General features: G+C 46.5%; 1 long non-coding RNA gene across 3 annotated transcripts in view; it reads left to right on the top strand.

Annotated features, from left to right (window-relative positions):
* The window catches only part of LOC135100057 (uncharacterized), a 74900-nt gene that overhangs the window by 2915 nt on the left and 54386 nt on the right, over positions 1 to 17599 (top strand). For all 3 annotated transcript variants that reach the window (XR_010268510.1, XR_010268508.1, XR_010268509.1), the window contains one exon: positions 7408 to 7500. This is a non-coding gene — a long non-coding RNA (uncharacterized LOC135100057). The remainder of the gene's footprint in view (positions 1 to 7407; positions 7501 to 17599) is intronic.

Here is a 17599-nt window from a genome sequence, read left to right as displayed (position 1 = left end):
TGGCCGTCAGTGTAGTTTCCTGAGGGTCGTATATTAAAATTCTTACTCATGAAAAGCATCTCTTTCCACGAAAAAAAAAAAAAACTAATGAAATGGTAAAGTTAAAAGTCACGACAGCAGCAATGTCAACCAAGAATGGTAAAAGTAGGCAAGGCAGAGAACTAGATGGAGACGTGAGATAATAATATCTGCAGGGTTGGGCTGACAAGAGGAAAGCCGACAGATGAGTGAGGAAAAGTGTCCTGCAGTGAATTCTTATAGACTGATGATGATGATAATAATAATGCTACACAACATTAACGGATGCAATTTATGTACTGATGTGATGGTTTTCTGTTCGGCCCGATTGAATTTAGTGCATGGGAGTGGGTGCGTCGCCTGCATGTTGCTCGTTCTTCTTCCCCGAGCCACGCCTGTCCACGTCAAGGAAATGTGAAGTGTAGTGATGCGAACGTCTATGTTGACCTTGTTACGCATAACCCAAAGGCAAAGTAATTTTCTAACATCATCTCGTAAAATTTTATGGTGTTCAAGTGAGCTCCTTGACTGGCTAGCCATTTCTTTGTTGTTTGCCTTTTGTGATTTGGTGCAGGGTCAAGAAAACCGTTTACTTGGCGACAAAAGACTTGCATATGATAATCCGTGTGCAGTAATCTTCATCATCAGTTGTTACGAGTCACCCACTAAAGAAAGGCCTCCCGTAATCTGTCTGGTTACCGTGCCATACATTTGCCAAGATTTCCCTGCAAAACCTTTTAACTTCATGTCTCAATCTGTCTGACCTCCGTTTTCGTTTATTGTAATCTGTGTATGTATTATGCTTCGCCTGTGCCAAAATCTACCTACAAACTATTGAATTCCTCGTATTTCTCTTGTCTGGCCTCCGTTTTCCTTCACTGTCCCTCAGGGTGTAGTGAATCAGCTTTTAGTTTCAGTTGCGGTCTGTTTTCGTAGCTACTTGTCTTGTCTGTTTCCATCATATGCAGTACAATATATTTTACTGCACTTTCAAGAGAATAGCAGTCACTCTTAGGTTGCATTTTGAGGCTAGAGAATTATTAAGTGTACATGAAAGTTGGTAAAAGGGAAAACTGGCCTAGAGAGCAGTGACCCAGATAACTGTAGGGTGACCGACCAGACCCACTCACCCATACACGCCCCTCCTTCTAAGGCCCTTCGTTTTGTGAGATGGCGACCAGATCAGTAATTTTCGAGGGGAAGGGCAAATCAATCTCCCTTTCTACAGACCTTGGTTCATACGGAAGTGAAGTAAGGAAGTGGATACTAAGCCATGTGTTGCCATAATGCCTGTGTCTCTCTTGTCTAGAGTATGTGGTGGATGCAATTCCTTAATTCTCAAACCTGCGATCAGTTCTTATAGTGACACAATTTTGAGGTCTCTTATAAATTCACAGGCAGTGTTGTTCCACTGATCTGAAAACGCATTGGATACCTCACGGCTGCCAGGAATCAAGAACTAAACTGACCAACTTTTTTTGGAATCTGATTATTTTTTTTGAGTGGAAAAGTAAACTTGATTTTTCTTTTGTTTCCTGTAAAATAAGAGAGAAAGGAAAACGGTGCATGTAGTGATCGTTCGCTTCCACCATCATATCACGAGCATCAGACGCACTACCACCTTAGAGGACCCGCACCTGTGATTTAAAGTAACATGTTTTTAATACCTTAGCACAATACGCGAGGACGTTAATTCAGCAGAACCGATAGAAAGAAAAAAAGGCAAGTCTGATCTAGAGGGAAATCTTGTGTGGTATGTGGCGTGTATTTGGAAGCTTCAGTATCACGCACACACACTTCTCTCTGGTTATATAATCCATGTCAACCAAAAAACCTTATATATGGTTTATGAGAAACTTCACGCGGGGAGGGATGAATGAGAGAAGAAGAAAAAGAAAAAAAAAAAAAACAAAGGAAACGAGGAAGCTTAAAAGTAACGGTAACAAACATCAACTATCTGCTTTATACATACATTTCCCAAGCAAACCATTACTTATTACAATAACGTGACGAATATAGCAAGGTCGGTGAGGGCGGTAAAGACTAGAAAGGAAGGAGGGAGGGAGGGAAGGGGGGACGGAAATAAAGGTATGTACACTTGGGCCGGAAAGATGATAAATTGTTCTTGGCGTTTAATGTTTACGGCGAAGGTTCCTCGAGGCATTGAATTGTTTAATGTTAACGTGATGGAGAAAGATGGCGACGGATTAAGGGTTTTAAGCCGCCATAACGAGGTAAGGAAAGAGTGAAGGAGGTGCGGGGCCGCAATAAAAGTTTATATATCGATAGGTGTGGAGGAGATGAAAGGGCAGACGACCATGATGGAGAGAGAGAGAGAGAGAGAGAGAGAGAGAGAGAGAGAGAGAGAGAGAGAGAGAGAGAGAGAGAGAGAGAGAGAGAGAGCGCCCTTTGTCACTCCCACACACACACACACACACACACACACACACACTTCCTTCTCCCTCCTGCCACACACTTTCCCACACCCTGACACACACACACACACACACACACACACACACACACACACACACACACACACACACACACACACACACATCACCTCATATCACGCTACATAACATCATAATCGCAAGAAACGTTCCACGACAGAAATTTCACGCCATTGTTTCCAGAGAACACACACACACACACACACACACACACACACACACACACACACACACACACACACACACACACACACACACACACACACACAAGTTAGTCAGTCTCTGGTTGTGTTCCTCTCCCTCTCCAGTTCACCTTCCTTCCTTAGAGATAAACACACATATACATACATTTGTGCTGCTGAACACTCCCCATACTAACACTCTTTCCCTCCTTGTTTTACCCGCTTCCTTATCATCCGGAGCTCCCTTTGTCACACGGGGAAGGAAAGACGAACAGAGAGAGAGAGAGAGAGAGAGAGAGAGAGAGAGAGAGAGAGAGAGAGAGAGAGAGAGAGAGAGAGCAAAAAAGTGTTAAATTCGTGTCCACCCTGCAGTCTAATAATGGTCCACTCCCTGACGGTGAGTCCGTTTAAGAATCAGGCGCTGGAGGAAAATTTGAAGTTATGAGCTGAAACTTTCTCTTGCAACAGACAGCGACACATTCCCCGGAGACATTACTGGGGTGACTGATAGGAAGATCCCTCCCTAACTGACACACACACACACACACACACACACACACACACACACACACACACACACACACACACACACACACACACACACACACACACACACACACACACACACACACACACACACACACACACACACACACACACACACACACACACACACACACACACACACACACACACACACACACACACACACACACACACAGAGAGAGAGAGAGAGAGAGAGAGAGAGAGAGAGAGAGAGAGAGAGAGAGAGAGAGAGAGAGAGAGAGAGAGAGAGAGAGAGAGAGAGAGAGAGAGAGAGAGAGAGAGAGAGAGAGAGAGAGAGAGAGAGAGAGAGAGAGAGAGAGAGAGAGAGAGAGAGAGAGAGAGAGAGAGAGAGAGAGAGAGAGAGAGAGAGAGAGAGAGAGAGAACTATGCTCCCTTTAGGAAAAAAAAAGTAGGATAAAGTATACAGACATACACAAGAGGAGATGGCAGCCATGCAGGAGGTCGCGGCAGAGGAGGAGGAGGAGGAGGAAGAAGAAGAAGCGAAGGTGGTGATGGTGGTGGTAGGAACTGGGAGTCGTGACGATAAATTATCAGCACAAGTGTAATAATTATCTGGCCATGTGACGACTTGCTGGGGCCACCAAGCCTCTGAGACCGAAGGAGGCGCCGCTCTGACCTGACACACACACACACACACACACACACACACACTAACTATACTCTCTCTCCTTCTCTCCCTCCCTCCCTTTCTCTCTCTCTCTCTCTTTCAAAAGAACTTCAGCAGTGAGAACGAGAGAAACACTGCGAGATAAGAAAGGATGAAGCAGTATTTTCTTCCTAAGGAGATTGGAAAGGGAGGAAGAGAGACAGCTGAGTGGTTGGGTGGTGGTGGTGGTGGTGCAAGAGGTAGTTAGGCTGTAGCAGTGGTGATTGTGGAGTATAAGTGGAAAGAGAGGGAGGGAGGGAGGAAAGGGTGGACCGAGTTGTGGAGTGAAGAGAGAAAGATGAGTGGATGGGAAAGTGATAGTGATCATAATTGTAAGTGAAGAGTAGAGAGAACATGGGACGGATGGTGGATTGAGTAGTGTGGATTAAGAGGAGGGATAGTGGACTGCATTAGTGGATAGAAAAAGTGTCAGGCTTTGGTGGTGGTTGTGGTGGTGGTGGACAGTTTTGGTGGAGAAGGAAGGGCGGTAAAGATGAGGAAAGACAGGGAGATAAGGGACACGCAGGTGGAGTAAGGACGGTGGGTAAGTGGGGGGAGGTGGTTGCTGGTGGTGGTGGGGAGAGACGGTGGTGATGGCAGGAATGAGGAGAAAGCGACGGAGGAAGAGGGAAAAAGAAGAGGGCTGGATGAAAGAGAGAGAGAGAGAGAGAGAGAGAGAGAGAGAGAGAGAGAGAGAGAGAGAGAGAGAGAGAGAGAGAGAGGAACGTGGAAGATGAGCTGATAAGATGTTGTATGGCTGGGAAGAAAAATGCAGGTGGTTTTGGTGGTGGTGGTGGCGGCGGCGACGGTGGTGTTGCTTACAATGGTGATGTCGTAATCTTTAAATATGATTAAGACATAGCGTGACTGACATGAATGGAAGCCTCTGTAGTATTCTAAGTGAAAGGCGTAGAATCTTGCAACACTTCCCTTTCCTGTGCATTGCGGGCGAAGCAAGAAGAGAAGTGGCGAAGATCCGGACTTACTATTGCAGTCAAGGTCTTAAGAGTACCTGAATTGTGATGCGTTGTGGTCTTTACTAGAGGGAACCGAGTTTTTAAGACGTGTTGGATCCAGGTGATAAAAATAAAGAAATGGAAGAAGACAAAGCATTACACGTGGTCATATGTTGCACAGTGTTGATCGGAGAGAGAGAGAGAGAGAGAGAGAGAGAGAGAGAGAGAGAGAGAGAGAGAGAGAGAGAGAGAGAGAATAAGAACAAGATACCAAAACACATCTGGCAGAGCGAGGAAAAGAAAAGAAAAAAAAAATGGATGAGAGATGAAAATTGCATTACTGAGGAGAAGAGGAGAGCAGAGCAGAGAAAATAGGAGGAGGAGGAGGAGGTGCGGGGGCGTGCAGAGAGGCAGCAATAAGGCAATGCACACGGGTAGGGTTCACTTGCCCTCTCATCCATAACCCAAAACACACCCAGATATATTACTGTCTAAAAGCGCGAATAACAAATAGCCGAGGAATAAAACTGGCGAGGGAAGGGATCAGATAAAGGGAACAAAGCAGATACACAAATCTCCCTTTAAATAATTATTGGGTTGCAGGAGGGGCCGCCGCTGAGGTCTGTCCAGAGAGAGAGAGAGAGAGAGAGAGAGAGAGAGAGAGAGAGAGGTGCCGCCGCCGCGTCGCGTATTCATATGAGTTCGAATATTTTTCTCTCCGATCTGCTTTAGGAATTTGACGGTCTATAAAAATAAAAACAAACGATCAATAATCATCATGTTGCAACCGCAGATGTAAGACAGGTAAATAAGGAGACCAGGTAACCAGCAGCTACTACCAACCGCAGCTCCACGGGGCCCCACGAGCCTCGAGTAGCAAGTCTCTCCAGTACAACGCCGCGTGGGGACTGTCTAAATGAGCGAACTTGCGGCCGTCGGGGGGAAGGAACGAGGCTGCACCGAGAATATCATCACCTGGCCGAGGCGTGAGGGACGAGGCAGGCGGGCAGTGGACGTGGGGCCGCGTGTGAACCAAGAACAAAAGCCTCCTCGTCCGTTTTCCAGAAAGCGAGACCTGGAAACTGACGTACGGAGCGCCCCTGCGAAGGTTCTCCCAAGTGGCAACACCGCGCAAGGGCCGGCCGCCAGTATATCTTTCAAGCGGTAATTTGCCATCAAGTTGTGAAGCCTCGCAAGTCGGGTGTGAGGGACTTCGCGGCCTGCCTGCCTTGATTATCATAGTTGGCTGGGTCCACACGCCCATCCCAGTGTGGCGGGGATGAGAGGGAGGGGAGGCGGCGTCGGACGGAGGGCAGGAGAGAGAATGAGAGGTGGGAGGGTGGGAAGGCTGGGCACGTCTGATGGAGATGGTAGGATCGATGGGAGGGATGGTAGTGATAGTGGTGACGAAGGAAGAGATAAGGTTGATAATGGTGGAGGGGAAAATTACTGTTATTATGATGATGATGATGAGCGTGGGGGTGTTTTTATCGCATTAGGTTTTGCCTCAGTGATGTAGAGCGGTCTGGCCAGGCCCCGCTTCCCCCCTCGCGATCAGAAACACGGGAGATGGATGGCCGCCGGATGACCGGAGATAAGATGGATGGCGTGGAGGGTCCTGTCCAAGTGTGGTGGACGCTTGAATAAGCAAGATAAGGGGCTAGTGGATGGTTATGTTGCGATAAATAGATGGGTGAACAGATAAGATGGATTGGCTGGTTGGAGGCGTTGCGGGTGTTTGAAATGGGTGTAAAAAAGTGAGGCTTGGATGCTGGCGGCGAGAGGCAGACCGGGAGAGAGAGACTGGGAAGACGCCGAGGGTTGGGGCGCGTCTGGGTGGCTGAACAGTTGTGGAGCAGAGCACGGCCTTTTGCACAAGCGCTGAGGGGAGGAGAATACCTCACCTGACCAAACTCACCTGTAATTAAAGTTCGGCAGTGCCTTTTCAATCACTGGCAATTGTTTTTAACTGCATGATATAAGAAAACATAACTTCTTCAGTGAGATGTACTGCATTTTTCGTATAGACTCTTTGTACTGATGAGTCGCTTCGGGAGGCGATTAAGAGCCTGACCAACGCACGTGCAGTTGATCAGTGAGGAGGAGGAGGAGGAGGAGGAGGAGAAGCACTCAGAGGCTTGGTTGGCTATTTAGAGCGACCGATTGTGTAGACGAGCACTGGTTCCTCCTTCTGGCCGAGACTTATGAGCGGCTTTTGTGTTTTACAATTAAAGTTTGCATTCATACAGCTCCCACTAAAGGCCGGGTAATGGATGCGTGCCGGGCCTCCACGCGGCATCGAGCAGGTATTGTTACGGGGCAGAATGGTAAAGGAGCGCGATTTGTTATTGTTTCAAGGGCCGTGTGTGAGCTTCTGCTGGTGCTGATGGAGGTGGGGGGGTAGGAGCAGGAGGCAGCGAGGCGGCCGTCAGGTAACGCGGGGAAATAAGTCACTTTCAGACTCCACTTGGGTTGATATAAATCACCTTCGTCTCATTGGCGGCAAGAAGCGAGTATTGGGTGTTGTTTTTTTAGGGACATTAACGCGTCGTGCTACACACTTAATCTTTTTTTCCTCCCTGTAGGAGTTGCCGTGTAAGATGAGCAACACTCGTAGTACAAGGAGGAGGAGCAGTGTAAGGAAGGTCTGCGCCGCCACCACCGCCTCTTTAAGGAAGGTAAGTTAATTAGCATCGTCTTTATGAAAGTGCTTCCATCTCTTCACTCTCTTTACTACCGTCATTCTTTGGTGTGTTTATGTTCGCTGCAATATTTCCCGGGATGTGAAGGAAAAAAGTGATGTGGCCGGGAAGCTGATTGGTCTTGTATGAATGACTATAAATGATCATAAACACGAGGGTTGGCAATGGGTTAACTTTGGACACCTTCCTCGTTAGTGAGTCTCTCCGTTGTGCCTCACGTCCCTCAGGACCAGTTCCTTGGACACCCCCGGCGTGAGAGCAAAAGAGCGCAAGATGAAAGTCCTTCTCGCCATTTGCAGTGGAATCACCATATCAAACTTGACCTTCACACACATTGTTGACTGAGTGCGTGGAAGGCGAGGCGAACACACTTCTATGCAAATGCCAGTTTATCAAGAAAATCCAATCTATTTACGCAATGAATAGTGCAAATATTGTGGGAGGAGATGCGAGTGCTCATGTCTGCCTCTACCTTATTCATCTGGGAATATTACAGGGTATGTTATTAACTCCAACTCTGTTTAAAGTAACAATTAGTGGATGGGCGGGTAGGCGACTTGTCGACCACTAGGCGCTTTGTTTACACTTGCCTACCAATCAACATCCCTCATACATCACGCCTGGGAGCGCGCAACACGGAGGACTCCCCTGATTGGTGCCCACGAAATTCAACCTTCTCGTGCGGCCATTTAAAGCCGAACGTGTGGAATTGGAATACGGGGATAAGTATTTACTACCCTATCGATATAACTATCCTTATCAATGCCACCCTGTTGGTAAATAGGCGTATCCCCGGCCTAAAAAAGAACACAATACTAAAACTTACCACCACCGTTCACTGGGTTCCTATGCAATTATTCTCAGCCACTCAGCTAGTCTTAAATAACAGCTTTCCAAACACTAACTTATTAAGAATAGCTCATTTACATGGCTAAATAGAGAGCAAGGTATACATCGACGGTGAGTATATCACAATGCTCCTGGACAGGTACCAATTATTGAAGGCAAACTATGGCTTGAGCCCTATCTAATACCTTTGAAATGAATCTTATCATCCGAGGCGATCACACAAGCTATTGTTTAACGGACTCACTCGCCAGCAATAATACATTTTGATGTGATGCCGAACGGAGTCTGCATGCTTAGTGCGAACAGGACCCCCGCCCAGCCCGCCTTCCTTCCCGACCCAGCCCGCCCTGGACCCAACACCCGCGCCACGGCTACTGGACGCCCGCACCCGCCCCGCCCCGCCCCGCTGCCTGGCTGTCGGGGGCGGGGCGGTGCAGACGCAGTGGGAGGAGCCCCGTAACGAGGGTCCTGCGGGAGTGCATTGGCAAGTCCGCCATTGTAAGCAGTCGATAGAGTTTTGCATAATTATATGTTCCATTAATAGGTCGTTGGGAGGCGCGGAATGGGAGGTGTCAGGGCGATGCGGTGAGGCGGCGTCACACTCCCTCGCGCCACCTGCTCTCCTGTCCCTCCTCGCCCTCACCTTCCCTCACTCCTTCCCCTCCCTTCCACCTTGCTCTCACTCCCTCATTCTCTCCTCATTCTGGCTTTTCTCTCGTTTCTCGCTCTCCGCCTAATACCTCTCTTTCTTCCTCGCTTCCATCCTCTCCCTTTCGTGCGTCCCCCTCTCTCCCTGCCGCACCTCGGCCTCACCCCAACTCCTCTCAGCTGCGCCAAGTCGATCTTCTTACGTGCTGAGCGAGCCTCGTGTGTTTCATGGTCTTATTGGGATGTACCGAGTCGTGTTCTTGCTCGTTTGCTTGTGGAATGCATTACCACAGTTGTGTTTTAAATATATGTGATTATCGGAGTAAGTTTCTTAATAAATTTCTCAGAAACATCTGATGCCAGGAAAGCGGTTTTGCTTGTATCATTGTAAGGTTTCAAAACACGTGAAGGAAAAAAAAAAAAGAAGGCATGAAGTTGACGTAATGTATCGAATGATTATGATGAAAAAATAAGAAGGTCGGAAGAAAAGATCTAAAAGGGAAAGGAAAGGAAAGGCAGGGAAACAAATGAAAAAAAAAAAGTTTAAAGTTTCATGGCAAGCAAGGAGTAAACAGTTGTTAAGTAACAAAGAAAAGAAAAAGATAAGAGAAGAGGAAAATCGAACATGGAAAAGGATGATTATATGAAGAAATGAATGCAGGAAAGGAGTAGCTTAGAAAAAAAAATCTTGCGTCATGAAGTCAGTAGGAGTTAGAAACAAATGGGGATCCACAAGTGTACAGATGGACTGGAAGGAAGGACGAGGGAAAGAGGGAGGGAAGAAGAGGTAGAGAGTAACAGGTTGTAGCGGTGAGGAAGGGATAGAGGAGGTACAGGCAGCTGATATGGAAGGGAATCGTATAGAGTGTAGACTACAGGTGCATTGCAGGCCCCACAATACCCCTTTACACTCCCACCACCCCTTAGTCCGGGTAGTTTCCTCCATTAACATCAGTCTCTAAAGAACGGTGCCCGCGCCTTGGTCCGCGTTGCCTCACAGACCTGATGGTATCGGCGAGTCGTGAAAGAGCAAGAGTGTTTTTGTGGGAGTATTGTGTAATTCCGAAGATTTTGCCAATTTCCGCCCTAATCAATACCACATCTCGACTGGCAAATTGTTCGATATTCATCCTGTGTGTATTGGCGAGCCACGTTTTCCCTGGTGGCTGCTTAACACCTTGTTATTAGTTCCTCTCTGGCAAACCAATACCACAGGCGGCCCCGCTAACCTACTGCCTGTTGCGTGGTCTCTTTGGAGGTGAATCTATTTATTTATTTATTTGCTTATTTATTTACTGAGGAGGCTAATCCGTTGAGGCGACCACGAATGGAAGCAGCCGAAAAAAAAAATCTATATTTATTAATTCATTTATTTATTTTCGTTCATATATCTATTAATTTCTATATCCAATGATTTAATGATTTGGTTGTTGTGATTGATTATATTTCTCTCTCTCTCTCTCTCTCTCTCTCTCTCTCTCTCTCTCTCTCTCTCTCTCTCTCTCTCTCTCTCTCTCTCTCTCTCTCTCTCAACACCTGCTGCAAGGCTAAGAGATTTACAGCATTGTGGGTGACGCCTTAAAATCGCCAGCGTGAACTTATTATAATTACAATTAAGCGAAATTAGGGAGCAGTCAGCGATTACATAGGGAAGTGTGTGTAAATAAGTATAACACTGTGGGGAGAAGCAGAGGCACGTAGCAGTGTTTAGTAATTTACAAGACTGAAACTAATTATTCCTCACAAAAGGGGATATTTTTGCACCCGCGTGTAAAGAGTATATATGTTTAAAGAGTTGCGCACTCACCTTTGTGGCAAACAAAAAAGAAAAAGAAAGAAAGAAAGAAAGAAAAGAGAATAAAAAGAGAGGCAAAGAAAGAAAATGGAGGGATACTCACACGCATACACCAAAAAAAAAAAGAAAAGACGAGAAAAACAAAGAAAAGAAAATGGAGGAAGGAAGGAAGAGGGAGAGAAAGAGAGAGAGAGAGAGAGAGAGAGAGAGAGAGAGAGAGAAAGAGAGAGAGAGAGAGAGAGAGAGAGAGGGAGCACTGAAAAGATATTATTCCCGACACTCTGGACTGGACATGCTCTTCATTCCTTATGGCGTGCCTTCCACTCATCCTCCGACACATCCTCCTCTCCGCTCCTCCACTCATCTCCCACGCTCCAAGCACAGGCGGCACCCCTTATCGTTCGTGACCTCTCTTGTTTACGGTATGGGGGCCGCGCGGGTCAAGCCAGGTGGGTCACATGACACTTGAGGAGGTCCTAGTGGCTGCGGGCTCTCATAGATGGCGCTGGTGTGTTCGTCTTGTGGTGTTAGGAAGGAGAAAGAGGATTATGAATGCTTTTAGCTCTTTGGCACTTACTGGCTCATGTAGGTGTATTTTCAGCAACCCTATACTATTTTACTCATCAGAAATCATATTACAAGTTCTAAAAAGCTTCAGTAAATATTCGTAACACCTTTTGCTGTGAGTGTTGTCTTTCAAAATCCTCATCTAAAGTCTAAATTTAAACAAAACTATAACGTCGAGCTGGGAAGAAACTGTAGCAGTTTAGGGAGTTAAGATGGTGTCGCTAGAGGAAAGCAGGCTGGTTGTACAATGAAGTCGAAGGGAATGTAAGAGGATCAGATGATAAATGAGGCTTGGATGGAGCGAGGGAAGCCATGATGAGGAGGTACAGGGGAGGAGTGAAAGATGGACCCAAGATGTAATAATGAATGGTGATGTTTAAGGAGTAGAAGGGAGATAAGGAAGGAGAAGAAGAAGGAGAAGGAGGATACATAAAAACGTAAACGACAAGTAATAACAACAACAACAACAAACAACAACAATAATCAACGAAAAAAAAACAGGAAAGCAAAAATAACGAAAACAAGGACAATGGACAAGATAGAGACAGACTTACATTTCTCCCACACATCTTGTACTTTTCTCCTCTGCACCTTCGTCGCGAGCCTGGTCAATAAAGCCATCATGACCCTCCCACTCCCTCTCCCACTCCCTCTCCTTATAGCCAGGCGGTGCAGGCGGGAGTGTCGCGGTAAACAGTCCCATGGTGGCGGCGGCAGCTGCAGCCACAGTCCCCTGGGTTACCAAATATGGCGGAAGCTGAGTCTCTGTATAGCAGGGGTGCGGGAAACCATTGTTAGGTATAATTCTACTGCAGCCATAATTCATTGCAGGCAAGAAAGATAGTTAAGGTGTAGTTATAAATATCATTGGGAAAATATATCGCACAAACAACTTGCTTACCTGTGTATAGTATGTGAGAATATGTTTTTCCTGCGCGCAAAGGTAGCTGGCCAAAGTCTGAAGAAAACTAGAATAAAAGTACTTAAAGAAAAGGAACCTGCATATATCCGCGAGATCTTGCAGTGCGATAAATGTCACCAAATTACGACTTCAGTACACGTGCTCATCTTCCTGTCCTTTTTATGGAGGCAAAGTGGCACATTGGCGAAAACAGGAGCTCCTAATGTATATGCTGAGGGTTCGAACCAACACTGAGCGAATGAAAAGTGTAAGGGTAGAATTCTCTCACCCTCTCACTCTCTCTCTCTCTCTCTCTCTCTCTCTCTCCGGGACGTTGCCTAAGAAAACATAAACGTGACCCAGCTCGCCGCCAAGTCAGGTCAGGGGGAGGTCACAGCCGCGTGGGAAGAGAGCTAATGAGCTGTGGCTGGGAAGTGACACCATTGACAAATTCACGTGTTGATGGACCGCTGAGGACGCCTGGGGGAGGGAAGGAAGGGAAGGAGGTAGGGAGGAAAGGAGAGGAGGTAAGGAAAGGAGGTAGGGAGGGAGACAAGAGGGCAAATGGGAAGGAATAAGGAAGGGTAGATGGAGGGAGTGAGACAAGAGAGGGGGAGGGAATGAATGAGTGAGTGAGAAAGGAAGAAGGTAAAAGGATGACTGAATGAGTGAATGGGAAAGGAAAGGGATCAGAGGAGGTGAGGTTGTAAGGATGAATGAAGGAGAAAGCACTGAGAAAGATAGGAGTAGGTGGTGATGGTGGTGTAGGTGGTGGTGGTGGTAGTTAGGAGGAAGAAGAGGAGGAAGGGGAGGATAAAGTGGCGCGTTTGATGTGAAAAGGAAGGAAATGTATCTTTCACTTAATAGTTGATGAAATATGGAAGGAAAATCCGCTATTCACATTTTACTGTATGAATATAATCTTTCATAACTGACACGATCTTTTTCTCTCTCTCTCTCTCTCTCTCTCTCTCTCTCTCTCTCTTAAACTTTCCCATAAGAAAGAAGCATTACCACCTCAAAACATCTCTCCTCTATCTTTTCTTCTAAACAAAACACAAAAACAACAACACCTCTATCTATTTTCTCCCTCTCTTCTTTAATGCTACACTCAAACATGTGACTCCATATAAACAAAGCAGCACAAGGGTCTCTTCAGTAGGTGAGGGGAGGCACCGTGTAGTGTGACCCGCGCTAAGTGACCTGACAAAGCGGGGTCACGCGAGGTCACTGGGGCTTGGGAGAACCACACAGTTTCCTTCAGAGTTTAACAGTGATGATGTGTACAGTGGCTGAATGATATAGGCGAGGTGAATATGATATGTCTCTTTTCTCCCTTATGTGATTGATTACATGCATTCCTTCTCTGAGTGTATTAGCGGTGGTGGTGGTGGTGGTGGTATTAGTATTAGTTTCAGTAAGTGATGCTTAAATTTCAGTTCTCAGATGAAATTCACTACAAATACACATTCAAAAAGCGTGCCTGTATGTCTACCTATCAGCACACACACACACACACACACACACACACACACACACACACACACACACACACACACACACACACACACACACACACACACACATTCATAATCAACCAAACTGATATTAACAATCTAAAACAAAGGCACCATTACTTAATTCAGTCACCCATGAAACCTTTACCACCAACACTTAGCTCTCTCACTAAGACTGTTTTCAAAGGTCACAGAAATTATTAGGAAGGTTCTTAAGACTGTTTCTCCTATTAATCATGTAGAAATCTTGTTAATCTGTCACTAGAACCGTTAAAAAAAAAAAAAACACCATTGAAATCTCGTATCACTTTAATCAGAGCCTTTTTAGAGTAGTGGATATGCAAGCAGAAGTTTTTCAAAATAGTTCCTGTGTGTCAGAGGGTGAGGGATGGAGAGGAACAGCCTGGAGGAGGGCGCGGGAGTACAGTATCGGTGACACAGGCAGCGGGGTGCGGAATAAGGGTGAGAGGGATCGACACACACACACCAGGGAGTCTTGGGAGGAAAATGAGGAGGAGGAGGAGGAGGAGGACGTGAGGGATGAGGTGAAGGAAACGGAGAGAGAGAGAGAGAGAGAGAGGAGAGGAGAGGAGAGGAGAGTAAATGTATGAAGGGAAGGAAATGAAGGTAGGAAAACATAAATTAAGAAAGCAAGGGGCGAAGAGTTAAGAGAAGAAAGTGAAATTCTGAATTATGACACACACACACACACACACACACACACACACACACACACACACACACACACACACACACACACACACACACACACACACACACACACATACACACACACACACACTCAAACAAACCCCCTTCCCTCTCTTTCCCCCCCACCCCCCACACACACAAGGAAGTCAGTCAACACCTCAATAATTTCCACCCCCCATCAGAAGCCCAAACCTCTTAGACCCCTCAATATTCCCACCATCAGTCCAGCAGCACGCTCTGGGCTCCTATAACTGACCGGATACCGTCCATTATAAGCCCGAACACGATCCTGCTGATGCCTTGGTGGTATCTGATCCCCTATTGTGTGTGTGTTTACCCTGGCTCGCCCCCGCTGACGCCCCGGAGTTAAGACGTCAGGGAGAGGAGCCAGCCGGAAGGACTCTCTCTCTCTCTCTTTCTCTCTCTTTCTCTCTCTCTCTCTGGCTCGGGCGAACGGAAAAGGATATTAATCTGTGTGAGGGGAAAACGAGGAGAAAGGAAGAGCTAAGGGGAGGCGCGCGACCTCGCAGATACACGCCCGAGGGGAGAAAGCGAGGAGGCAGAGCGGGACTGGCGTTATGACGGGTTCAAGGATCTCATCTCAGGCTGCCGCTGCGTCTCTGTTATCGTTGTCTTAAAGCGGGAGTGGGTGATGGGCGTTGCTGTGTATTTTGTGCTCCTACTGTCGTTTTATATCTTCAGGTTTCCTTCTGTGTTCGTGAAATGGAGCAGCGTTAGCGTGTGTGTATGTGTGTTTTTCTTTATATAAGAGGGGCACCGTCCAAGCGCATCAAAAATGTTGAAAAAAAAAAAGGCCCACTGAGGCACTAGTTCTCAAAAAGAGGTCAGAAACGATAATCAAATACTGAAGGATAAGTGTCTTGAAACCTCACTCTTGAAAGAGTTAGTCATATATAGAAAGGAGGAAATACAGAAGCAGACAGGGAATTCCCGAGTTTACCAGAAAAAGGGATGAATAATTAAGAATACTGTTTAATGTTGGAATTAGAGGTGGACAGAGTAGGGGTGTGAGAAAGAAGAAAGTCTTGTACAGCGAGGCTTACACGTGGTAGTCCCTTTATGTAACTTGCTCAGATACGCCTCCGCCAAACGCAGCTGTGTATCCGTTTAACATAATTAATAAGAAGTCTTAATGGTCTTATTGTCGTGTAGATGACAGGTGACAGGCGCCTTACAAGTTGTTTCCGCCGTGGAGGTGTCGCTGCCCCGCGGGACCTGACACCTTTTGACGCGGAGAGGCAGGCGGCAGGGCACTCCGGGAATCATCCTGTTTGTACGCCACTAATGGGGCCGCCCAGTTGACCCCCACCCCTCTACACACATGGTCAGCACTTAAGGTCATAAGGTCAGCTCGTGTGTCCCTCTCGCTTTACCCTCTTAATATTATTTTCAAAAACTTAATTAATGAATACGCTAACAAGAACTAAAGAACGTAAGAACATAAAGTATAAGTAACCTTTAAGAAACCATTAGACCTACACGTGGAAATCCCTGAAATAACTGATAAAATGATGAACGATGAAGACCCAGAAGACAGCGGACGGAGGTTCCTCATATTCCTGTAAAGTCAATCACAGCCAGGTATTGCAGCTCGCCACCGATGACTAGGTAGTGACGCAATACACCGAAAGACCTCAATTAACCTACAGCTGACCCACGGCCGATCTGGTCTGTCCTTGGCGACGTGATCCGGGCTTGGTGGAGTCTGGGAGGGGAGGGGAGTGAAGGGCTTGACCGGGGGCTGGCGAGAAAGATTACAGGCGGGATGGGGATGTGGTTTGGGAGTTGGCAGATGGTGGAGTGTGTGGGACAAGTGGTAGAGGCTATAAATAAGTTGAATGAGGATGAAGATATGAAAGGATTGCAGAGGGTATGAGCCCTGTGGATTACACCTTAGAACAGTGAAAGGCATCGATGAAGTATATGGGACGAGTTTGAGGCTACGACACAGAGAGATTACATGACTAAAAGAGCAGACATCTGGAGACATGCTGGTATATAACGAGCTATGTAGTGCTACTAGTAAACCGCGTGTGGGAGGACAGGATAGAAGGGATCGGATTAATGTTAAGCAGGAGACGAGTGTGCTGAGGCAGTGCGGGGAGGGTGGGACGGAAAGAAGAGCCTGAGGTGGAGAGGGAGCGTGGCAAGGGTGTGTCCTGGTGTCCGTGTGTCGTGGTTCCCAACAAGGGTGATGTGCCCGTCACCTTGACTGCGCCGGGAACAACATCGGTAGCAGGAGGTGGCGTCTAGTGTTACAGAGGAAGGGTCTCTATTCACCTGAAGGCCGGGACGGTGTGTGGCAGTGAATATTTTTATCAGTGTGGAGATAATAGCTAAGAGGAGTTGCGGTTACTGAAGTGTGGTTGAAAACAGTAAACAAAAAGAAAAAAAAAATATATGATCTGCGATTGTATCGATTCCTTGATTTAATTTTACAATGTAGATGATTCTTATACATATTTTTTGTTTGTGTGTGTGTGGCTAATTTTGCTAGGAGCAGGAATAATGAACTGGAGTTACATATACTGACAGAAATGTAAAGTTATGGTCTGCCCTGCTCACTTTGACTCCTTCATTGAATCTTACACTATGTATGATTCTATGCATTTCGATCCAGATGCATATCTTAGCTAGACAAATAATAAAAAGGTATCTTTTCGAAAAATATCTATTGAAACTTAGATAGTCGATGAGGTCTTCAGATCCTGAGTTTATTCCCCCATCTACAAGACGAGAGGAATAGGTAGACAATAAAACCTTCGCTCCAGTGAACCCGCGGACCAACAATCAGTTCCCACTCAGCCAGTGAACTAAGCAAGGCACGTCAGATGGATGGATATACGAATGTAAATCAATAGACGAAATATAACAATGAGTAGGAAACGTAAAGAGAGAAAGAGAGAGAGGGAGAGGGAGAGGTAAGGGGAGAAATATTAGGGTAGTGAAATAAATAAATGCAAGACTTGTGAAGGGGGAATAACTCGCTGACATAAAATAAACAATAAAATGATGTAGAAATATGGAGGTGCCCGGTTACGAGACGCGCGCCACGCTCCGCCTCAC

The sequence above is a fragment of the Scylla paramamosain genome, chromosome 4, assembly GCF_035594125.1.
Source record: "Scylla paramamosain isolate STU-SP2022 chromosome 4, ASM3559412v1, whole genome shotgun sequence".
NCBI lineage: Eukaryota > Metazoa > Arthropoda > Malacostraca > Decapoda > Portunidae > Scylla > Scylla paramamosain.
This window is presented reverse-complemented; position numbering and strand designations above follow the sequence as displayed.